We start from the raw sequence: 26,596 nt of genomic DNA on the forward strand, positions 1-26,596 counted from the left end.
GGGGTCGCTGTCCAAACCCGCCAGCTTTCCCACCCTCTAATACTGCCAATTGTATTAGTGTGAACGGCCAGCCAAGCTGGTGACAACGCCGGGAGCTGGATTCGAACACGCGAATCCAGCATCTCCGGCGTTGGTGACGAACGCAATCTTGGCTAGCTAGTTAGCAAGATTGCACTGCTTACTAACCAACGTTGATAAACCCAGGTTTACCACACAGTTAAAACACAGCTACTTACATTTGAGGATAAACTTGCATAAGAAGTTTCACTCAAGTTTCACTGTAGATGCCAAGGCTCCCTTGGCTCACCAAGTTGCCTGCATCAAATTCCAACATCCAATATACCATATAGGATGCCAAGAGCATGCTCTACAACATGGGATCATCCATTTCTATCTACAGTAAAAGCGGTTCACATGTAAAGGGTTTTTATAAACTCATAATTCTGTGCTCAATAGTTAAATTGTATTACACATCATCCAATAGAATTTTCCAGGACAACTGTTTCTATTTCCATGTAATTGGTCACTTTTGCTCAGTTTCCATGCCTTTCCATACCTGGAAAATGAAAAAATTAATCCCATGTTTTCAATGTTTTCCAGGTACCGTGGGAACCCTGGAAGAGGAGGACGGGATGAGTCTATGCTTAAGCCAACCGGTTCATGCGTTTTCAGGGATTAAAGCCAAAAAAAAATCTCCTGACTGAACTTTTTTTCAGGCCAAGTCATATTCTTATTTTAACCTCCACTGTATTTTTTTTTAATAGCGGTAGCGTTTTAAGGGAGCCTACTTGTTTCGGTTTCGTCGATAATCCAATGTACAGTTACGCCCCCCCCCAACCCCCCCCCCCCCCCCCAACCACCTCCAATGTACAGTCCCCCCCCCCTCCACCCAACCTACCCAACCTCCTCCAATGTAAAGTTCTTCGTCAAATGTATATACTCTCTTTTTTAGACTCTTATTGTATCACAAACAATACTGTATTTGTAAATCTGGTATGTCATAAATGTATAGATGTAGCAGTATTATCTATCTGTATGTCATGCATGTCATATATGTTATGATGAATTGAAAATGGGGGACCCTGATGTAAACAAGAGGAAAGTCTTTCTCTGGTCTGCATCCCCTTAACAATTGTGTGTATTGAGCTGTACTGTATTTTACCCATTCTGCAATCTGTTAATAACAATCAATCAATATTTAACAGATTGCAGAATGGGTACAATACAGTACGCCTCAATACACACAATTGTTAAGGGGATGCAGACCAGAGAAAGACGTTCGTCTTGTTTCAATCTCCCGGACAAATGGGAGAAATTCCGGTCAAGAGTTTATTGAGCTTAAAAACAATTGATAACGCAAATAACGTTCTGATTAACAAAGGCATTCATTTTGTGGCATTAACGTTACCTAGATTTATCAACATTCATACATTTATCATACACGGAAATCGAGCGGCGCAAGCACACACACGCAACAACAACACACCTGTTGTTGCGTAAATAACGTTCTGATTAACAAAAGGCATTTGTTTTGTGGCGTTCACGTTACCTAGATTTAGCACTGTAACTCAGAACAATCTCGTCTTCTGGTTGGTTGCATTTGCCTGAGAATTTGCTCGCAAATGACTGCTTGGCGCGGCCGCGGTAGAATTTTTTTTTATATTTGACGCCTCCGATAGGCTCAGGTTAAATTCCGTCACGACTCCGAATCAAATGACGGAATCTCCTAATCAAATGGACGGATATCCGTCTCAAGACGGAACGTTTTAATGCCTGCGTTTTGCTAATCTGATTGGCCACTGACGTTTCTGGTCATGTGACATGTGCGCCCAATCGCGTGACGCGCCCATTTCCGCCTCGACCAGCAGCAAACCCTAACCGTTCTATCGCCATGCTCTAAGACAAACTCTAACCAACTTCAAAAGAGTGCCTAAGCTTAACCGGGGAAAGAACTTGCCGTCACACGATTGGTGCGACCAGAAACATCAGTGGCCAATCAGAGCGCAAAACGGGAACGCGGAAGCATGCACCATTTGGGTTAAGAATACAGGCGGACAGGACGCGTGAATACTTTCCCCAAGGTGGTTGTCCTTCCGCGTTCGGTTTGCACGGCCTGGCCGCCTGTACGTTAATGCCAAGCAAGCAGTGCAAAAATGCTTCCGCATTCGTCACCGCACGCTAGTGCGGTAAAGCGCCCTTCTTTTCAGACAAATGCTACCGTGCGTGCACCGGCGGCGGCGTGCTCGCTCAGGTGCGTGCGTGCGCCGGCGTGCTCGCGCGAGGTGCCCGCGCATGCGCATGAGATCCCGCCTTGGTTGGAGCTCAATATATATAAGTCACCGCCTCTTATTCACTATCTGGCACTAGCTCAATTGGCAAGGACACATGGCTGTGGATCCTATGGCTTGTTTGCTGGCGAGTTCGAATCCCATCGAAAATATTTTTTAACGTGATTTTTTTTTAACGTGTATTCTTTCGCCGGTTAAGGTTAGGCATTGTTTCGGAGTTGGTTAAGGTTAGAACGGTTAAGTTTAGGCGCTGTTAAGGAGCTGGTTAAGGTTAGAGTTTGTCAAAGAGAATGGCAATATAATTTCTATGGTTAAGGTTAGGCATTGTTTCGGAGTTGGTTAAGGTTAGAACGGTTAAGTTTAGGCGTTGTTAAGGAGCTGGTTAAGGTTAGAGTTTGTCAAAGAGAATGGCAATAGACAGCCTATTTCCGCGCGACCTGGGCGCTGGGCGGCGGAAAATGAAAGGCGCATTACTGCATGCCACTACGGTAAGTTTTTGCACTGCTTGCTTGGCATAAAGCTACACGCGGCCTGGCCACTGACGCTTCTCTCAGTGCCCAATCGCGTTGCGCCTAGCTTTCAGTTCCACAGCCCAAGTCCTCGCCCATTTCCTCTTATTGTTTTCATCTCTCTATATTAACGTAGCCCATTTCCTCGTATTGTTTTCATCTCTATATTAACGTAACACGCTATTCATATCAATCGATATCACATCAATATATAAATAACGTATTGTTTTCATCGCTCACATCAATAGTCCTCTCCCATTTCCTCGTATTGTTTTCATCTCTATATTAACGTAACGCGCTATTCATATCAATCGATATCAATCATAGAAAACGAATCTTTCCATTAAGAACTGACAATCAGGGAATTTAAACATGGTTGACATTGTTTTTGTGTGTTTATATTAATTAAAGAAAGGAAAGTCTAGTGCTGGCTGAGCATATTGTTTGTTTGCACTAAGTTACTACTTTGACAAATGTAGCCTATATTTTTCAGTCAGTTCGGTCTTTGTGTGCCAAACATTATTTAAGGCTGTAAACACTGTAAACCTTTTATTTTATTTTTAATAAATGAGAAGCATGTTTAGATTTGAGTGTTCAATTTTGTTTTAATAAAAATTAACGTATATCGAACTGAAAACCGTGACCCCAAAATCGTGATACGAACCAAACCGTCCATTTTGTGAACCGTCCCACCCCTACAGTTTATCATAAAAAAATTCAGTGCCCCCGAAATACAAAAAAAGCCCCCGAAAATCAATTAAGGGGGGCAAAAAAAGCCCTTTTTTTTTTTTTTTTTTTTAACCCTGCGTGATAGTATATGAGGCAACCAGACATAAGCTTTCCGACACTGATGGATTTACTGACAGAATATGGATATTACTCAGGGTATAGAGTCAACGTGACGAAGACACAGACTTTAGCACTGAACTACACGCCAACGATAGAGATCAAAGAAATACAAAATTAAATGGACACACATTTTTTTATCCAATTTGTATGGATTAATTTAGGAGTGAAATGCGAATGAAGGGTTGAAATCACTACTCGCAAGCTTGCCCCCAAATATAATTTTCCACTCGCACGGGCAAAATTAAGGGGCAATTTGCGATCATCTCGTCGCAGTGTACAGCCCTGAATTACCAAATTCACTACAGGGCTGTACACTGCGACGAGGTTATCGCAAATTGCCCCTTAATTTGGCCCGTGCGAGTGGTAAATAATATTTGGGGGCAACCTTGCGAGTAGTGATTTCAACTCTTCATTCGCATTTCACTCCTAAATTAATCCATACAAATTATATAAAAAAAATGTTTACCTATTATTTACCTCTTCCAGACTTTTAAAAGGAAAAACAATCCATTGTTTTTTAATACAAATAGACCTCCTGTTCACTGTAAAGTGCCACGTTTTGATATATTGAGCTTTAAACTTTTATTTGGAACTCACAACACACCTAAAACCCCTTCCTCTCCCAAACCGTTCCTGCAATTGTTTTTAATGTTGCATGATGATCATGAATATATTTATTATGTATTGTATTTTTTATGTTTAAATATCAACATTATCTGTCCACCCTCAGTACATTTACTATCAATATAATATACTCATCTGACTTCATCTGATCTTTTCAAACGCACACACACAGAAGGGAGAATGCCCGCCTGCCTGCCTGCCTGCCCCCCCCCCCCTCCTCCTCACTCTGCCCGTCTGCTGTTCTCTCTATGGCTCTGAAGAGGGTTAGCTTGTTGTTAGCTTACGCTAACGTAACGTTAATTTCGGCCTTTAACACGACGTGGTCATAAAGGAATGACAAGGATTGCAAAGCATGTTAGATGCATTTGACCCATTGCGGAATAAAACAGCAGGGACTTGTTTTGGGTCGCAAAATAGGCACAATAGCCTTGCTATGTTGCAATGTCCGCGTTCCAGATGCTACTTCTGTGCTGTGAGCCGAGCGGATACGAGTCGATTCCACGGGATTTTCAAAATAAGAATATCGATATGAACCGAACATTGTTAGCTGCCGGAGCCATACTTATTATGGCTGGAGCTGCGCTTCTGCAGAGATGAGACTTGCCACAGGATTTTCAGTATCGATATGAACCGAATGCCCATCGCACGGGTGTTACTGAAGTAAATCCATTCATCGCACAGACCGATGTTGCTGTAGCACGAGCAACATATATCTTGCACTGTTCAGCCCTGCCTAAAGGAAGAAATACATAGCAAACATGACTCAGTTATGCAATAGTGCTGCTGCTTTTTATTTTGTTAAAATCTTTTAGTTAATAAGACTAAAAGACTACAATATGACTACAACGATTTCATGACAGCTTCCCGTCCTCGCATTTCCGGTGCAATGCAATGCACGGAGCGAAGGCGTCGGATACCTAACTAAACGTTACATTTTCAACAAGATTGCTGCTAATTAAACACTTCATGGAAACGGAGTAACGTTAACGCTATGTCGAGTTCATGCGTGTAGTGTAGTATGAACTCGACATAACGTTAACGTTACTCCGTTTCCATGAAGTGTTTAATTAAGTCCATGGAGTTTCCAGTGTTGCTGCCACCGTTGCGTCGCAGATGGATGGTACACTCCGTTAGCTCCGTAGCTAATCCGCTCCTAGACTACCGATAGCAGAACCGATAACGTTGGAGCTTATCAATTAGGGCTGCAACGATTAGTCGACATAATCGACGATGTCGATCATAAAAACTAGTTGACGCGGAATTTTAGCGTCGAGGGGCGTATGAAACTTTCATTCAAAACTGCAGCACTACGGCTTCTCCGGGTCTGCAGCTGGACCGCGATGCACGAGCAAACAGTGCACCCTGGAACCGTGATGACAGCTACCTCGGATCATGGGTACGTTTTTAGCTAGTTAGCCATAGTATTGTAATGTTTACATTAGCTTACATGTTGGGATAATGCTAAGCGAACGCTATTTCAGTTAATATGTTGAGGCTGTGTCCACCAACGTATCGTAAATCCTCAAATATAGGACGGGTCTTGTATTTACCTCAGCTGCAAAGAGCACCAGGCCTTTATTAGAGAGAGGCTTATATAAGAGGCAGGCCTTAATTTAAAAAGATGACACTCATGGACATAATCCCTTCATTTTCAGACTTTTTTAATACGTACATTGTCTGTCTACATTTATTTAGACTAGCATTGGTATTTAAATATTGAGTGCAGTTGAGTAATTGTGAAACTGTGGTGGATTACGTAATTCACACACTGAAGTTGGAACAGTCTATAGGTTGCGGGGTCCGCACGGACCATTTTGCGTGTTGTACCTTCTCGACTACTATCTTGTTGATAACATGCAGGCAATAGCTTTAGCTACTAACGCTATCATAGCATCATGATCTGTAAATAATGTGTCAACTGGACAACGCCAGCCTCGCCTGCCAACGCCATATAGATAGCGAACGTTAACGTTTGCTAAGGAAGTCAACGTCACCCAGCTGACGTTAGCTAGCGCTAAAGCTAACACCAACCAGAGGGAAATGTTAATGTACGGTAGTCAGTGTAGCGGGAGGCAGCACTTTATTTGCATTGGCAAGAGTTTCTCATTCTATGCCACGTCACGAAAAATAAAAAAAATAAACATTTTTTGCGACCTTATATTGGAGACCGGTCTGTATTTGTCTGCATGCATCAAACCCCCAGCCATTATAAGAGCCATAAGCTTAGAGCATACACTAGAGCTTGGCTAGGCTACCGGTGTTTACAGCTCTGTCAATTAGCACAGAGTGTCGTATTACTGGAGTATTAATTAGCTACCGGTAAGTTAAGATAGCTAGTGCCAACTTTCACTGTCTGTATAGCACCATGGTCTCTAGGCTGCTTTTTTTTCTCAGTTGAAAAAATATGAACTTTTTGGGCTAAAGCGCAGGCAAGACTGCAGAGACAGAGAACGTTAGTGCTAGCTATCTTATATCTGATGGTTTATAAGTTTGAGCTATAGCAATGCAATCACAGGTTCCTTTATGGATGCTGTCATTTGTAAATTGTGTGTTCCCCTGCAGGAGATCAGAGTAAGACACACACACAGCAAACGCTCCTCTCACTCACACACAGCAAACAAAAGGCCTAGAAGTCTGTCTGATCCGACTCATCCTCCTCTCCTCTCCCCTACAGCTGTTGGAGATGGTGGAGCCTAGTGAGTGGATCCACGTCACCCTCCTGGAGCAGGTTAACAGCCCCATCAGAACCACAGTGCTGGGGCAGAGGCTACTACTTTGAGTTACTTTTAAAACATTATTTGCACATTATCTTTACATTTAAACTTGCACATTAATTTGTATTATTTAATTGGTTCTCATTATGATTGATTATTGTATTTGTTATTAAAATACATTTGATTAAGCAAGTAGCTTAAGATCCAAATTCAAATGTTTCATGAGTCATTATTTTAATTTGCTATGGGATCATGTTATGTTAATTAAGGCAGAGGGACAACAGGGTGACATTCACAGGTGTGTAGACTTGAGCATGTGAGGTAGGGCTGCACGATTTTGGGAAATAATCGAAGTGCGAACTTTCTGACAGATATTGCGATTGCGATTACATTTGAGATTATAATTTTTTTTTAAGCAGCCCCACAGAGGTTTATTGTAAAATGCGGCTTGCATCTGGCCTACGCGGTGGGTCTGTTCGGAACACAGAGTCTGAAAATGTTTCTTTTTACCTGGGAATCGATACCGGTACGGTACCCAACGGTACCTTTTTTTTCTGTACTTTACTCTCCCTCTCTGAAGTCTAAACTCCACAACACACAATCTAAAACCCCTTACCTCCCTCTCCCAAACTGTTCCTACACCAATTTTTTTATGTTGCATGATCATGTATATTTATTTTGTATTATAATTTTTTTTGTGTTTAGATGACATTATCTGGCAATCCTCAGTAAATACTATCAAACTCCTCTGATGTCAGACCAGATATGAGACGCGTGCACACACACAGAAAAGGAGAATGGTTTAAATTATTTTATAATACTTCAGCTAATGAAGTTAAATGTTTATTATCATCAACTATCCAGTTCGTTTTTATAGTGCAAAGTTTTTCTACTTTTCTACATTAATTGAACCAGTAGAGAGAGAGATGCCCCCCCCCCCCCCCCCCCGCTCCCCCCCACCATTTCCTTACTCAGCTCAGATGTTTTCTGTCTTGAGCTGGGTTAGCTAGGAACAGCTTTCTCAAGCTTCGCACCTTGGGCATGGAATGGGCTACAGGACCATTATCCACTTAGACACCCCGGTCTCTCTTGGTGAATTTAAATCTGTATTACATAATTTCCTACAAGAAGAATGTTGCTGCTTTCTGTAGTCGGGTCCCAACTGCAAAATTACTGTATTACCCTGTATTATACACCTTTACTATCATGTAGACTATTCTGCTTTGCGTTTACATGTGATGTATTGCAAATGCTATTGCTGTCATCTTGGCCAGGTCTCCCTTGCAAAGGAGATATTGTATCTCAATGGGACTTCCTGGTTAAATAAAATAAAAAATTAAAATAATTTTTTTTTAATTGCAGGCTTGGAGATTTTTTATTGCATCATTTAAAATCACGATTTCGATTAAAAATCGATTAATCGTTCAGCCCTAACATGAGGTAAAACATGCACTGGAGCCGGAACAGGAGCCGCGCCCACAGGAAGCAGAGATGGAGGGTGTGACAGAAATAATCGACAGACTAGTCCAGTGGTTCCCAAAGTTGGGGTCGCGACCCAAAAGTGGGCCGCGAGCAGCCACGGGAGGGCCGCGAGATGATTTCCAGAATGTCCCATAATAATAATAAAAAAAAAAAAAAAATTACATTACTGGTAAAAAGAAATGCTAATAAATGATAATAAATAATATTCAGCCTATGAATTTCCATGGTCCGTATACATAATGCACGTGACAGGTATTATTGGATTCTATTATATATTATTATGCACAATCGTTGCGGGCAAGACCACCTTGTATACTCGTATGCGTGACAAATAAAACTCTTGATTGACTTGAGGTACGGCGAGACACTAGCGACACACACTGTGGTTATTTGAATTTCGGTTGCAAATGTATACTTGTTGCTAGCTAGCTCAAATTCTAAATGAAACGTTGGTTAATTGCGGCAAAAAGCAGAGAAGCAGAGAAGCCAGCGGAGGAGAGTCGAGAAGCAGTTCCACCGCCAGAAAGGCCATCAACTGACACGGGATTGGGAGGAGGTGATAGTCAAAGTAGCCATGTGGATGATGTGGGACCAGGGCCAAGTGCGACACAAAGAAGCACCGACCCAAAGTTGGACCAGCGACAGCCTACCTATAGATATCGAAAATATCGTGAGGAATATATCCAACATGGATTCATATGTAAAGTTGTGAACGAGGTGCAACTTCCTCAATGTGTCGTGTGTGCCGACGTCCTTTCAAATGAAAGCTTAAAGCCTTCCAAAATGATACAGCATTTAAAAACAAAGCACCCCTCTCTCGCTGAGAAACACGTTGATTTTTTTCGCCGAAAAGAGCGAGAGTTGCTAGGCCAAAACAAGGTGATATATACACAAACATCAGTCCCTGCGAAAGCGCAAAAGGCCTCATATGAGGTGGCATATTTAATTGCTCGGGCAAAAAAGCCACACACAATCGGGGAAACTCTCATCAAACCCGCTGCTATAGCTTTGAGTCGGAATATGCATGGGGATAAACTGGCTCGTGAAATTGAATCCGTGCCGCTCTCGAACGGCACAATTGCCCGGCGCATCACAGATATGGCCCAGGACATCAAGTGTCAGCTTATTGACAGAGTGAAGCAAGGCAAATATGCTTTGCAACTAGACGAATCGACAGATATCTCGAACTGTGCCCAGTTGCTTGTATTTGTGAGGTACACATTTGATGGGAAGCTGGAGGAGGACATGCTTGTGTGCACTGCACTGGAGGGAACATGCACAGGTGAGGATGTTTTCCTAAAACTGGATGAGAAACTGAAAGAGGAGGGACTGTCTTGGAACGAGTGTGTTGGTGTGTGTACCGACGGCGCTGGGGCGATGGTGGGGAAAAATAAAGGACTGAAAGCCAGAGTCTTGCAAGTGGCACCTCACGTGAAGTTCACACACTGTATCATTCACAGAGAAGCTCTTGCGGGCAAAACGCTCGATGCAGAGCTTAAAGGTGTTCTTGACACAGCCATAAAAATAGTCAACTATATAAAATCTCGTCCACTCAACACCAGGCTGTTTGCATCTCTCTGCAACGAAATGGGCTCTGAGCATGAAGGCCTGCTGTTCCATACTGAGGTGCGGTGGCTTTCACGAGGAAATGTCCTCACGCGCCTGTTTGAGCTGCGGGATGAGGTGCGCTTGTTTCTGGCGGAGAATGCGCCCCAGCTCGCTGCCCACCTCTCCGATCCTGGCTGGATAACAAGGCTAGCCTATCTGTCTGGCATATTTGATAAAATGAATGGACTTAATCTCTCACTACAGGGTGAAAATACAAGCATCCTGTCGCTCAATGACAAAATACTGGCGTTCATGAGGAAACTCGAGCGTTGGATTGCACGGGTAGCAATGGGCAGGATTGATATGTTTCCAGAGCTGGATGAGTTTATGGAGGAAAATGAACTCAGTGTGAACACAGTGAAGATGTCCATAACCAGTCACCTCAAAGCCCTTCTTGAACGATTTAAAAAGTATTTCCCCGAGGAAACAGCACCAGAACAGCATGACTGGATAAGATCCCCATTCACAGTAACAGCATCACACCTGCCATCCGACCTGGAGGACGCGCTTGTTGAACTGTCAAGCGACCGAACCTTAAAGACGGAGTTTCAGTCCAAGCCGCTGGCTGAGTTCTGGATATCCGCTGAGGGGGAATACGCACAGCTATCCAATGCCGCAATGGATGTATTGTTGCCATTTGGATCGACATACCTATGCGAAAAAACATTCTCTGCCCTGACCTATATAAAAAACAAGTACAGATCACGTCTGAATGTGGAGGATGATCTCCGAGTCGCTGTCTCCAAAATCAAGCCCAGACTGGACTTGTTGTGCTCCAAGCATAGTGCCCATCCATCTCATTAGGTGAGTTGAACATTAGCGGCGCCTATACTAAATTAAACGCGCTATATGTATTAATTTTATAGTTTGATTATTGTGTTATTTTGTGTATAGTTATTGTGCGTGTTAAAAGCATCCAATGCTTATTACTGCGTAACGTTTGCATGTTTCACAACCACCTCCTATGTCTGTGAGCAGGGGGGAAACGGTCAGAACCATAACATCGTTGTTATACTCTCATTCAGGTGTGATGCAGGCGTCCATAAACGCACCACAGGAGAGAGGGTTGACAGACTGCGTGACAGCATGGCATCACACTTTGTTAGAGACAGCCCAAGTCCACGCAATAAATATGCAGCATGATGAATGATAAAATAATATTAGTTGAATCTGTGACAATCAGTCTGCAAGTGATAATAATCTTTTTATATATAGCAAACTACTGTGATGCTTTTAAATAGTTCATTTTCTGAAGTACATAGGCCTACACGTTTTTCATAATCATAGAATCTATATGTAGGGCCTATATTCATTTCATGGTTGTTTGGTTATTGTGTTGTTTTTGTTATTGTGTGTAGTTATTGTGCATGTTAATAGCACAAGGTGGAGCACACCCAAAAACGTTTAAGAGGTGCAGACTGACAGAACGTACTGAAAACGATAAAGAAAGTTGCACACTCAATTGTATCTTTGCTGTTTATTGTCACCAATGTTTCGCGTTTGCCTTCTTCAGGTGAAACTTGTTAATAGTGAAACTGTTAATAGCCTCCAATGCTTATTAGTGCGTGTGAAGTTTGCGCGTTTCAACCACCTCTGCTCCTGAGTCCTATCCCAAAGCAGACGGAAGGGGAGCGACTGCAATAACAAAAAAAGTCACTCGCCACTTAAAAAACATTAAAAGCATGCATTTACACATTCTAAAATGTGACTATATGGTTTTATATTAACTTAATAAATAAACAAAAACGAAAAATCTACTTATTTCAACGAAATATTTCAAACTAAATAACTATGCACATAAAACGCTGAAAACAACCGAAGCAAAATAGTATTTTAATGAGGCTATTATTATTATTATTATTATTATCATTATTATTTTGCAACAAGTTAGCCCTCTCATAAATTGCACATATAAATGAATAACTAACTTGAACTAACTTAATAGGATTGAAGTGATATTTGGCTTAAAAAATCGGTCGCATGGCAAAAAAAAAAAAAAAAAAAGCCTGACGATGTGCATTGGGCCGCGGCTCTCTGATGCCTTATTTTTTGGGCCGCGGCCTGAAAAGTTTGGGAACCCCTGGACTAGTCGACTACCAAAATAATCGTTAGTTGCACCCCTATTATCAATACTCTGTTTTTTCTAATTTAGTACCGGTTCCCGTTTAGAACCGGGTTTCGGGGGGGATCCCTAGGTCTAACACAGGCCTTCTCAAAGTCCGGACTCCGGTCCAGACCGAACCACAACTGTCTCTGGACTCTGAGCAAATTATACTTTTCATATGTAATATTATCTGTATTATCTGCGAGACAGCGCCAACAGGTCAAAATTCTCCGCTATCTCAACTGCAAGCAGCGTCTGTCTGCTCCACTGTCTGTGTGTCTGTCTACTCTGCTTTGGTCTAATCACATTCCCCCACCCAGTGTGCGAATCAGAGGCAGAGTAGGGCGGGTCTTCACGGAATGCTTGTGGTCTCTCAGCGACCTGGGGCAGTGTAGCGTATGGGTTAGCGAGGCTCAATGTGCCAGAATAGTCTGTCGTCTCAACCATAGATATATATCTATGGTCTCGACTAGAGATGTTCCGATACTAGGGCTGACCTTCGATTTTTTCTTGGAATTCGAAGCTTCGGGGCCGAGATTCGATTTGAATTCGAAGCTTTGAAACTAAAAAAAAATATTAATACATTTTGTTTTTGTATTGTCGTTTTTATTTTTTTGGGGGGGGGGGGCTTGTACAGCACTTTGTTCAACTTTGTCAGTGCTGTAAAGTTTAAACCTTTTTAAATCTTAGACAAACTAAAGACTTTGCTTCCATGAAATATTGTAAGCAGTCATTTGAGGCTTTATAAAAGCAGCACAATGAACACAAATCTGTCAGTGCCGAGTCCGACCTCATCTTAAAGGTCCCATGCATTATAAATGTCATTTTTCAGTCTCTAGCATTGTATTATAGTAATAGGAGTTCGTATCAATGTGTTTTAGGGTCTAAATACAAAATTGGCGAATTCCTCCGTTTCAGCCCAGCCCCTCTGTGCCTCTAGTAAATCGGGTCATTTTGATTTGAAGTCCCTGAGCATGTCACTGGGCGCTGTGGATAGACACAGTGATGCGATTGGCTCTGTGGTTGGAGCTAATGCCCGCCCCCACCTGCAGCGAGCCACACACGCAAACGGGAGATTGAAAGAAAGAAAAAAAGAAAAACATTTCCTCATACTCGAGAGGGAGAGAAAGGGAGAGAGATAGAGAGCACTTGGGGGGGGGGGGGGACCTGCAGCGAGCCACACACGCAAACGGGAGATTGAAAGAAAGAAAAAAAGAAAAACATTTCCTCATACTCGAGAGGGAGAGAAAGGGAGAGAGATAGAGAGCACTTGGGGGGGGGGGACCTGCAGCGAGCCACACACGCAAACGGGAGATTGAAAGAAAGAAGAAAAAAAACAAGCTGCCGGCGGACTGTTTTTTTTTCTCTCTCTCTCTCTCCCACCCCCTCCCTCTCTCGCTCTCTCTCTCTCTCTCTCTCTTCCCCCCCTCCCTCCCTCCCTCTACCAGTGCAGACTGTGTGGCACTGTCACTCAAAGTGCTTATGGGCGGAGCCAGGCCATAACAGCCTGATTTCTAGAGGCTGAAAAATGATGGTTTCGAGTACTTGATTAGAAATATAAAACAATGCATTTTTTTTGAAAAAAAACTTACAAATGTCTTCAATAGACCAACAGGAATTGTGTAAAGTTGCCCAAATAGTGCTAGGAATAGCACTGCATAGCACCTTTAAATAACAAACAGCATTGCTTGTTGTAGGAGAGGAAGAGTTGATTTTGCAAAAAGAAATTAATAAAATAAAAATCATTTTTTTTTTTTTTATCTCACCTCTTTCCCTCGGCTCACACACCTAGTCACACTCATCAAAACCTCATACAGCAGATCCTGCCGGCTACTGGATCGAAAAGACCTCAGGCTAGCCAACACCGACGCTGCATCACTACATATCACCACCCGAGCCTGCTCCACCCACCTCAGCGCCGCCAGCACAGCCACCATCTCCACCGTGTCCTCCGGCTTACCGCCACTCCCCTCCCTGGGACCACCACTCCAAACCCCGTCACCCCGGTCTCCGGATCCTTTGAACCATCTGTATATACAGCTGTAAAGTCCCCATGCGATTCACGCATCAATCCCTCACAAGCACTAACCACCTCCACCCTCTCCCCTGACCTCTTCACTTCCATCATCCTCCAATCCACCTCAGGCCACTCTAACAACCACGGAGCCCCGGCTGGATCTACCACCGAGGGGCTTATATTAACACCCCCCACTCCAAACTCCACCGCCACTCCCTGCCCCACGCGGCCAAAATAACCCTTACAACCAAATCCACGGATAACAAAAGAACCCTATTCAAAATAAGTGTCAAGTGTTCAGGGCCCCAGCATTGAACAAACATATTTCAATATACAAAATGATAACAGCGTCTTCAGTTGATCGCGTGACAGTCGCCATTTTCTAAACACGCCGCTCTGCGCCGCTCGTACTTTTTACACTCGATATAAAAGACTCACCAGTTATCAATACTTATGACATACATTCACATTCACGCCACATAACGTTCAGCTGTTAAGATGTAGTGTTTGTGTATTTCCACAGAGTTTACTGACCTGAACAACACGGAAGTATCACGGAGTGAAGACACGTTGCTTTCTCTTCCAGAACTCCTCTGAGCGCACGTGACGTGACTCTCCGAGGGAAGAACTCAGGGACCGGATACGGATTACGTCACGCCTACACCTCTGTAGTCCTCCAAATAATATCTCTTAACCGATACCTCCCCCTGGTGGGGAAACATAGATATTGCATATCTATGTTTAATCCTCGGTATAAGGCTGACATTATAACAGTACCCATTCTGCAATCACTGAACATTTTCATCTATATTCCCCATTCCCCCCAAACCCTAGTATTCGTTGAAAAAACACATTATTGTTACTTATTGTTAGTGCAGTTTGGGCACCGGAACGATGTGGATTCAAATTCGGACCATGCGCAGCAAGCCTCACACGGGGCAAGCCTGTGGCAGCGACAGACCGCGCGCTGATTGGCGGAGAGGGGACGTCACTCCACATTGGGCCTAGCCCCTCCCCCTTGACCAGGCTCGGTTGAGACGTGCGGCTGGAGAGAGTGATGATCCGACAGATGAAACAGCGAAAAGAAAAGAGAGAAGGCCTGTGACTGCAACTTGTTCCTGTTTGCGGACGACTCAGCCCTGCTGGTCTCTGACAAGAACAAATTGCAGGTTGAAAAAACCCTCAGCACGGAACTAGGCAAAATCTGCATATGGCTCGCTGATAACAAACTATCATTACACATGGGCAAAACAGAGTCCATTCTCTTCGGTTCAAATAACAAACTCAGCAAGACCGACGGCTTCTCAGTTACAGTGGGTGACAATATTGTCACAAGGAAAGACGAAATTACCTACCTGGGTTCCATCCTAGAGGCAAATCTTTCCTGTGACAAAATGGCATCCAATGTAATAAAAAAAGTCAACCAACGAACTAGATTCTTGTACCGGATCTCCTCTCTGGTAAACAAGAATACCCTGAGGACTCTGGCAGGAGCACTCATTCAAGGGTACTATGACTATGCGTGCACCTCATGGTACCAAAGCACCTCAAAGGCGCTTAAAACAAAATTACAAACATCACAAAACAAACTGGTCAGACTACTACTTGACCTGAACCCCAGAACCCACCTCACCCCTGCCCACTTTGCCAACCTAGGATGGCTTAGAGTAGACGACAGAGTACAGCAACTTGCAATGGGCCTGGTCTACAAGATACACTATACGACCGGGGTGCCCATGTACATGTCAAAATACTTCCCAAAGGTCAGTGAATACCACAACCACTACACCAGAGGAAGCTCAACAAATCATGTTAAACCCAGATTCGGCTCAAACAAGGGACTAAACACGTTTCGCAATTATGCCACAACAATGTGGAACGCCCTACCCAAAGCTGTAAAGGAATGTGAATCCCTGCCCACATTCAAAACCGCCCTTAAAGAGCACCTACGGGAGGCTGCAATTCGAAACTGGCCACCGTAAATGCCCAAAACCCCCACCACCTCCTAATAGACAGTCTCCTCCCCACCGCATGTATATATTCCCTCCCCGCCGTATGTATATTCCCCTCCCACCCACCCACCCCCTCCTAATGTACAGTCCCCTCCCCATCATATGTATATACTCTGTCAGGATCTAGGGGTAACAGTACTGTATATTTGAATACCGCCTATGTCACAAATGTATCAGTACTAAATACCTATATGTCCCTATGCCATAAATGTCATGTATGTTATGTATGTCATAAATGTCTATATGAATTGAAAATGGGGGACCCTGATGGAAACAAGACAAACGTCTTTCTCAGGTCTGCATCCCCTTAACAATTGTATGTATTGAGCCGTACTGTATTGTACCCATTCTGCAATCTGTTAAATAAAGTTTTCATTCATTCATTCATTCAAGGCGGGCGTCCTCCCACACAGAATAATGTTTCCCAAAGGCAAAGGCACTCCCGCACGTCTGCACAATTTTAAGGAATTGATTGATTGATTGAAAACTTTATTAACAGATTGCAGAATGGGTACAATACAGTGAAAGACTTTCGTCTTGTTTACCAATGGCAATGTACAGTTTCTTCCCCTTCAGATGTATATATTTTTTATGATCTCTTTTTACTACACAGTACTGTCTATCTGTATATCTTGTATGTGTTATAAGATTATGGTCTGTTCCTTTAAGAGGGAGGCACCCACGCATACAGGTCGCCTATTGCTTAATAACAGCGCAGCAGTGCTGCTTTTGCTTCCGCGTTTTCCCTGATTGGCTGCGCCATGCCCCGCGGCAGGCGCGGCAACCGCAGAGCGGAGCGGCAGAGCGAGCGGAGCGGCAGAGCGAGCGGAGCGGCAGAGCGAGCGGAATTATGTAACCGTCCTCCATGATTTTCATTCGGCGCTTCAGCTCACCTGGCAGGGCAGGGCCAGCCGTGTATAGGTGTAACAGACTGACAGCCAATGAAATGGGGTGCATTTGTCACGCTGTCCAAGGAGCTGAACTGCTCTCGTGCAGCCGTGTTCGAATCCCGGTCGGGGCAAAAGCCTGTCATACATTATCAAAGATAAACAGCTATGTTGAATCAATAAACATGAATATCACTAAATAAACATGAATATTGCACAGATTTAGATTATAATAGTAAAGCTATTATAATAGTTCAATGGTTGTGATGGCAAAGTTTGCGTCAGGTTCCTTACTGTATATTTGCATATCATATGTCACAAATGTAACAGTACTATATACCTGTATGTCATGTATGTCCCTGTCATAAATGTCATGTATGTCATAAATGTCACTATGAATTGAAAATGGCAGACCCTGATGTAAACAAGACAAAAGTCTTTCTCTGGTCTGCATCCCCTTAAACATTTTGTGTATTGAGCCGTACTGTATTGTACCCATTCTGCAATCTGTTAAATAAAGTTTTCATTCATTAATTCTGTCCCCGTCTCTCCTTGTTGCACATATTTAGATTATCATTAGATTGTAGCGGCAGAGGTTTTTGTCAACTTAAATCATGTTTCTTAATTTATGCACAGGACTGTGTGTGGATGACCACGGGCCTGTGGTCCCCAACACCTCTGGGGTCAAACACCATCTCCTCAGTCTTCTTAACATTTAAAACCAGACAGTTATTGTCGCACCAGTTTACAAACCACTGGATTTCCAAATAATAGTCAGCTAGGTCACTGTCATTCTTAATTAGAGCTAAAATGGCAGCGTCATCAGGAAATGTTCATATCATATCTGGTGAATTACCTAGCTCATGGAAGTCGGCCATGGTTCTCCCCTTGTTAAAGGGCGGAGACCCCTCTGACCTAAATAATTATCGCCCTATTTCCAGATTGTCTGTAATGGCCAAAGTCTTTGAATCTCTTGTAAACAAACTGAAAGAGTTTCTAGCTGACCATAATATTCTTAACAAGTCTCAGTCAGGCTTCAGATCCATAGTACTTCAGCGACTATGCTAGTCTCAAATGACATAATTGAAGCACTAGACAAGAAAAAACACTGTGCAGCATTGTTTGTTGATCTGTCTAAAGCGTTTGACTCTGTGGATCACGCATTACTGCAGAGGCTTGGCTGCATATAGGTCTTGGAAAAACGTCTTTGAGCTGGTTTAAAAACTATCTATCTGAAAGAACTGCGTCTCAGTAATAATAATAATAATAACTTTATTTGTATAGCACCTTTCATACAGGGGATTGCAGTTCAAAGTGCTTTACATCAGTAAGAAATAAAACATAAAATCAGTGTAAAACAAGCAGCAAGAGCAAAGCATAAAGTGGGATAAAATAATGCAGATATATTAATCAATTCATATCAGAACCTCACGTTCCAATATGCTTCTGTAATCTGTTACAAAACATGATAAGGTTATAGTATGCACCCAGCAGATAGTGGGGCGTAAAGATAAAAGTAGAAATAAGTCAAATGAGCAGACATATAAAATCACAGTTTTTCACATTAGGATCTAACATCCTTTAGGGCCACCTTGTTTATGGTTTGATTCAGTTTTAGTAGAATGTAAAATACATGAATGATGAAATGAGCACATAAAGTGCAGACATACTATAAAATCCTCTGATATATAAAATAAAGGAGAATAAAGACATCCCTCCAGGCCTCCAACTCCCTCTGAAAAAACTCTGTCTCAACAAAGTCCTGGAATGGCATCCTGGGATTGGTGAGTCCTTCTGCTGCATAGGTCTGGAAGACCTTAGTGGAGCAGTAGAAGTACAGTATCTCACCGCTCCAGTCTGATAAAAAAAAAAGTGGATGGTGGAGCCATCTCTGAGGAACCGGGACTTTGGCTGACCACAGGCGAGGCAGGTGTGTGTCCTCTTGGGGAGCCGGCGCCGCTGTTGTTGTTGCTGCTGCTGCTGCTTCTCCAGCATCTCACTGAATGAATGAATGAAAACTTTATTTAACAGATTGCAGAATGGGTACAATACAGTACGGCTCAATACACACAATTGTTAAGGGGATGCAGAGCAGAGAAAGACGTTTGTCTTGTTTACATCAGGGTCCCCTATTTTCAATTCATAGTGACATTTATGACACACACAACATACATGACATCATGACATTTATGACATAGGGACATACATGACATACAGGTATATAGTACTGTTACATTTGTGACATATATACGATATGCAAATATACAGTACTGTTACTGTAACTGAGGGGTACAATTCCCTGACTGTATTGTTAGATATGATATTTAATACCACTACCTCTTGTACTTTAAAGTGGAAATGAAGCAGTGCGATAAATACATATTCATAGCATCACATTAGTATTTAGATAAGCCACAGAAGAAGTCACGTTATAAAAATAAGCAGTTTCTAAGAAAAAACGATTTGTTGTGTACATTTCTGAAGCATTTAGCATTATGGGCGCGGCCATTTTGTTGCTGACGTCATACCGGGGGTTGGGTGTATACACTCTGGTTAGCTGCCTATATTGAATGGGTCAGTCAGCAAATAAAATGTTGCCTACAAAACAACGGGACCGCGGTGGTTCTGTTTGTATTGCTCCTGGCTGTTCAAACTAATTTTACCATGTGAGAGAGAGGAAAGTTGGTTAATTTCCACAAACTACCAGTGAAAAAAACAGTGTTGTTGACATGTTGGCTCGGGCTGGCTGCACTCAGGCGGCGCGACCAGCCTGTTGGACAGGGAAGGAGGATCTGCAGAGAACACTTCATTGCCTCGGATTATGTTGTTGGGGTGGGATGTTTGTCCAGAAGACCACTAATCAGCTGAAGCCGGACGGAGCGATCGCTAGCTAGTTGGCACCAGCCGGGGCCCGGCGTTAGCTCTCGCTAGCTAGCGTTAGCAACCGGAGCGTCGCGGAGCATTCAGCCTGCTGGCTACACAGCTTGTGTAGCCAGCGTTAGCTCTCGCTAGCTAGCGTTAGCAACCGGAGCGTCGCGGAGCATTCAGCCTGCTGGCTACACAGCTTGTGTAGCCAGCGTTAGCTCTCGCTAGCTAGCGTTAGCAACCGGAGCGTCGCGGAGCATTCAGCCTGCTGGCTACACAGCTTGTGTAGCCAGCGTTAGCTCTCGCTAGCTAGCGTTAGCAACCGGAGCGTCGCGGAGCATTCAGCCTGCTGGCTACACAGCTTGTGTAGCCAGCAGGCTGAATGCTCCGCGACGCTGGTTGAAGTGGGTCTAGGTAGCCAGCAGGCTGAATGCTCCGCGACGCTCCGGTTGCTAACGCTAACTAGCTAGCGAGAGCTAACGCCGGGCCCCGGCTGGTGCCAACTAGCTAGCGATCGCTCCCGAGAGCTAACGCCGGTCTGTCTGTCGAAGACCGAGGGAACCGCGTCCGGCTTCAGCTGATTAGTGGTCTTCTGGACAAACATCCCACCCCAACAACATAATCCGAGGCAATGAAGTGTTCGCTGCAGATCCTCCTTCCCTGTCCAACAGGCTGGTCGCGCCGCCTGAGTGCAGACAGCCCGAGCCAACATCACTGTTTTTTTCACTGGTAGTTTGTGGAAATTAACCAACTTTCCTCTCTCTCACATGGTAAAATTAGTTTGAACAGCCAGGAGCAATACAAACAGAACCACCGCGGTCCCGTTGTTTTGTAGGCAACATTTTATTTGCTGACTGACCCATTCAATATAGGCAGCTAACCAGAGTGTATACACCCAACCCCCGGCATGACGTCAGCCATGACGTCAGCAACAAAATGGCGGCGCCCATGTTGAAAACAGGGATATTATATTATATTTTTCAGACAAATAAGATAGATTTCACATTTGATTATAGAACCCTGTCTTACACAAGGTACACAACAAACAAACTAGGATCACATTGCTCACTGCTTCATCTCCACTTTAACTTCTGGCCATCCAGTACATGATATAAGTATGATGAACACTTTCCCACCTGATGAAACGAATCCACACAAATGTACCAAATCGAATATTTTATATAGCAAAAGGTATATACAACATTCACTTAATTACATTTATGATTTGAAATATGAAATATGCACTTTTATGGCAAATTAGTATTCGTAGGTAAATCAACATTGAATGTCCAATCTCTGGTTACGCAGGGAGTAAGTATACAACCTGGAATATTTAGGAAACGATAGCGATGGTACTGAAATGATTATAGCTGGATACACTAAGGGGGGGGGGGGTCCCGCTGGTTGTAAGACAGTAGGAGGGGGGGGGTTAGAGAAGCCGCTGGCGATACAACCTGAAATATTTAGGAAACGATAGCGATGGTACTTAAATGATTATAGCTGGATACACTAAGGGGGGGGGGGGGTCCCGCTGGTTGTAAGACAGTAGGAGGGGGGGGTTAGAAAAGCCGCTGGCGGTATCCCATCTGGCCGACGGTGTCTTGGGAGAATCCAAAGTCTTGGACACGGTGCCCACAGAACCTCGGTCCGCAGACGAATACAGCTGGACCCTCTGTGGACGGTAGCTGCCGGTCCACAACGGAGAGACGTGAGGCGACCTCACTGGTGTAGAGCGCCGTCTCACCTGGAGTCCTCTCCGGGGGGTAATTCCAACACTCCGCAGTGTTGGCCTTTATCCATGGAATAATCAAAGCACCCAAAGCATAATCCAAGCCGTGGAAGGCTCGCCGTCGTCCGGGTAGAGTAATCCAATATACAGGTCCAGTCGCTCTTGGCCCGGAGCTCCTCGGATGCAAGCACCACTAGGGGTTTGCTCAGCCTGGTTAAGCGTCCAGATAACGTCAGGAACGATGGGGGTACTGATAACTTTAGAACTCTAACCGAACGATGCACCATACATAAATAGACTATTATTAGCTTAATAGAATACGTCCAACTCGACGGTATAGTGCCAAACTATGACTATTCAACTATTAATCTACACGATATCTCAATGCCTATTCTGGGCCAAGTAGGCCTTACTACACCACACGTGCGTCGTGGGGAGGCTTTGCGTCTGTCACTCTGTTGGAGGGTAAAGAACTGGACTAAAAGGGAAGTTCTACTTTACTTGCGCCATATATATATGCGCTATGAACAAATAGTACCATTCGTATTTCGCCCGACATATTCCTGCGCGGAACCGGGGCTTGCCACGACATGTTAGGCGGCACGATTGAACTTGGACCTAGGGGTATGGCAACCTGGCGCCAGGTTCTCGTCCAATGGTAGAATGAAACTATTATGGGCTGTTTAGTAGACTAAAGGGATATTCAGTGCATATTGTACAAGGAATATACAGGGGATATCAAACGATATACAAATACAATTAAATATATATATATAAATAAATATACATATTCGGTTTAATCTGATCCTTCACAACAGCCGCCCCCTAATTAGTCCCACCTAATTAGCTAAGCAGAGACAGATTAACCGCACTGTCTACCACTCAAGGTCCGCTGTAAGGGTCAGTCAACTCACAAAGTCATGGGGTCATGGTCATCATCGATAGTATCTGGGAGTCGGGGCAGTTCTATGAGCCTCGCCACGGGACGTGTGTAAGTGCGCCCTTGGACGAGTACTTCAGCTGCTCGGACCTTGCCATCGGCACCGGTGATCACTTTGCTTACGCGGCCAGCCGGCCACATAGCTCTGGGTAGTGACTGGTCAATAATCATGACGACTGTTCCTTCTGTCAAATTGTCTCTCTCTTTTACCCACTTCTGGCGGGTCTGTAGAGACGGTAGGTAGTGAAGTAGGAAGCTGCTCCAAAACTTGTCAGCTAGTACTTGGCTGTACCTCCACATTCTTCGGCCATTCGCTTCTTCAGGCCTGTACATTGTCTGGGGTAGCGCGGGGTCCAGCCGCCCCATTAGGAGTGTGTTGGGGGTGACTGGGTCGACATCTGCTACATCACTGGAGACGTAACCGAGGGACTTTGAGTTCAATACTCCCTCGATCTCCGTGAGGACGGTCATTAGGACTTCCTCCGCCACAGTCTGGGCTCCAAGTACGGCGTACAGGGCTGTCTTTATAGAACGTACTTCTCGTTCCCAGGTTCCACCGAAGTGGGGTGCGTTCGGGGGATTAAACTGGAAGTCAATCTGGGATGGAGCGAGGTGGGTCTTAAGTTCTGGGCCCATAGCTTGGAAGCTCTCTCTCAGCTCTCTTTCTCCGCCTTTGAAGTTGGTCCCGTGATCAGACAACAATGTAGACGGTTTTCCCTTCCGTGATGTGAATCTTCGGAAGGCCATAAGGAATGAGTCTGTGCTCATGGTCGGAAGGAGCTCGATATGTATCGCTCTGGTGGTCATGCATTTGAATACAATACCCCACCGCTTCTCGGTGCCTCTTCCTCTCTTTATATACAACGGGCCAAAGCAGTCCATGCCTGTGGAGTGGAATGGCTTGTCGCCGATTCGGAGGCGACAGGGGGGTAAGTCAGCCATCCGTGGTATGCTGGGCTGCGCGCGTCACTTACGGCAGTCTAGACAGGTTCGCTGGAAGCGCCGTACTGCTTCTCTCCCTTGCAATATCCAATAACGACGTCTGATCTCCGCGAAGACTCTCTCTGCTCCTGCGTGGTGTACATCCTCGTCGTATTTCTTTATGATCAGCTCTGTGACCTTGTGTCGGCTGTTCAAGACGATCGGGTACTTAATGTCATCTGGTAGATCGGGGGCTCTCCGCAGGCGACCACCCACTCTGATGAGATTATGGGCGTCACTCTCTGGTGCCAGGTGAATCAGTCTGCTGTCTGATGGGACGGGGTTTCCTCCCTGTAGACAGTCTAGCTCATCGGGGAACGAGTCTCTCTGGGCTCGTTGTAGTAGAAGAAGTTCTGCTTCTTCGTAGTCAGCTGCTGACATGTCAGTAGTGGACTGAATCTCTGGGTGGTGCCGCAGGAATGTTCTTTGCTGCGCACTCTCTAGGGTAATGCAGTCATCTATGTTGGGGTCTGTGGAGGCGACAGTGCTCAGTCCACAGAACATAGGTTTCTTGTTCTCAGCCTCCTCGTTACTTGCTTCCCTCGGGGTGGGCGTAGGCCAATCTCCTTCCGGGAGCTTGAGGAATTCTGGTCCGTCACTGTAGATGTTGCGACGGGTTAGGTCATCCAGAGACATTCCCCGGGTGATGACGTCAGCTGGGTTGTGTTTGGTGTCCACATACCTCCAGCTCGCTTCTTCTGTTAACTCTTGAATCTCGGTGACTCTGACTCCCACGAAGACTTTGTATCTGCATGAATCAGACTTGATCCATGTGAGTACTGTCGTGGAATCTGACCACAAGATTGTTCTGTGCACCGGAATGGTGAGTTCACGTTGGATTAACGTGGCTAGATGCGCTCCTGCGAGGGCTGCGCAGAGCTCTAGACGCGGGATAGATTGTTGCTTTCGGGGGGCTATTCTTGAGCGGGCCAGGATGAAAGCAGTGTGTATCTTTCCTCCCTTCTCTTGGGCACGCAGGTAGGCCACCGATCCGTAGGCTACTTCGGAGGCGTCGCTGAAGACGTGTAGATCGATCTTGCATGTCTCTGGCCTCACTGTGGATGGGAAGTAGCTGCGGCGTATATTGAGTTCCGTCTCCCACTCTCTCCATGTTGAGGCAAGGTGTGCGGGTATTGGGTCGTCCCAGCCCTGGTCCTTGTCCCATAGTGCTCGTACAATCATCTTTGCCCTGGTGGTGTAAGGTAGAATACATCCCAACGGGTCATATTGTCTGGCGAGTGTTCTGTACACACTCCGTCTGGTGGTCGGTAACGCCGCCGACCTTCCCTGCTCTGGAGCCAAGGGTTTGTGTCTATAGTGGAGCGAGTCTGTTTTGAAGCGCCAGACTAGTCCTAGTGTCATTTCTTGGGCTTCTCCTGGGATCGTCGCCATCCAGGTCTCGCTGCTGGCAGCCTTGTCCGCGGAGGAGAGGCTGCGCAATATGTGCGGGTCACTGCTGGCCCACTGCCTGAGATCAAAGCCGCCTTTGATCAGGGAGGCGCGTAACTTGATTAGGAGAGCCTCGGCTTCTTCTTGAGTCGAAACGCTTTGTAAACAGTTGTCCACGTAGAAACTGTTCTTCACACTGTGTTGGACCTCTTCATCTGCTGCTGGGTCCTCTGTGACGTGTTTCTGTAGTGCAAATGTAGCACAGCACGGGCTGCATGTGGTTCCGAAGGGGAGTACTTCCCACTGGTAGATGGCTGGGTTCTCATCTCCGATCTTCTCTCTCCATAGGAACCGTAGCAGGGGCTTGTCCTCCTCTACTAGTCTCACCTGCAAGAACATCCCTTTGATATCCCCGCTGATAGCCACCTTGTCCTGGCGGAAGCGCAGTAGCACGCCTAGTAGGGAGGGGCCGAGTGTGGGGCCGGGCAAGAGCTCTTTATTCAGATTTTGGGATCCGATCTGGTAGCTGCAGTTAAACACAATGCGATCCTTGCCGTTGTGATGGACCTTGTGATGCGGCACGTACCATGATTCGGTCGTCTGATCGGCCTCTTTAATGTCAATCTTTGTTACGTGTCCCGCTGTGATTAGCTTCTCAATCTCCGCGCGGTACACACTCTCTTGAGCGGGGTCTTTGGCTAGGCGCCGCTCCGTGTTCAATAGATAGCGCTCCGTGGCGTCTTTCTTTGCGTGAAAGGTGGGCATTCCCTCTCACCTCAGGAGTGGAGTTGCGTATCTCATCACTCCGCCGACTGTGACTCTCTTTGTCCCCTGCTCGAGTAGGTTGATGGCGTAAATGTCTTCTTTAGAGCGAATGTCTTTCTTTTCGTTCTTAAAGGGCATTGTCTCTAGGGTCCATAGCCTCTCGACATGCTGCAGGAGAGTGGTGTCTTCTTCTGTCGTTCTGGAGTGGAAGCAGCTAGTGGCTGCTGTTCGGTGGAGAGATTTAGCGAGGGGGCCTTGTAGGGTCCACCCTAGGCGGGTCTCGACTGCTGCAGGACAGCCTCGGGGGCCTGTATGGACCCGGTCAATCGGGACTATGAGTTCTGCATGGTCGGAGCCTATCAGCAGGGTCGGGGTAGCGCCGTCTATGAGCGGGATAGGTAATTGGCACAGGTGCACATATTTATCCATCAGCTTGGTGACAGGGTAGGTGTACTGCGATAGTCCTATTTCTTGGCTGGTGAAAGCATTTGTAATCTTGTACCGTCGCTCTGGCTGCCCGTTTGCTGCGATGGTGAAGGAGACATTCTCGCCCTTTATCGTCTTTAAATCTCTTCTTATTGTCCGAATCGTCATTTCGTTCTTGCTCCCCCGCAGTCCCAACTGGGCCGCAGCGGACGCGAGCAGAAGGGTCTTCTCTGACCCGTCATCAAGGACGGCGTAAGTGTCCATGACTTTATCTTGGTAGCTCAATGTCACACGGACTACCTTTAAGAGCACTTGGGCTCCGCTGCTGCTGGCGGGGTCAATGTACATGACACTTGCCTTGGTGCCGCTCCGTGGTGCAGGTGTAGGCCGTCTTCCGTTACTATCGT

The sequence above is a fragment of the Notolepis coatsorum genome, assembly GCF_963971535.1.
Source record: "Notolepis coatsorum genome assembly, chromosome: 2".
Lineage (NCBI taxonomy): Eukaryota > Metazoa > Chordata > Actinopteri > Aulopiformes > Paralepididae > Notolepis > Notolepis coatsorum.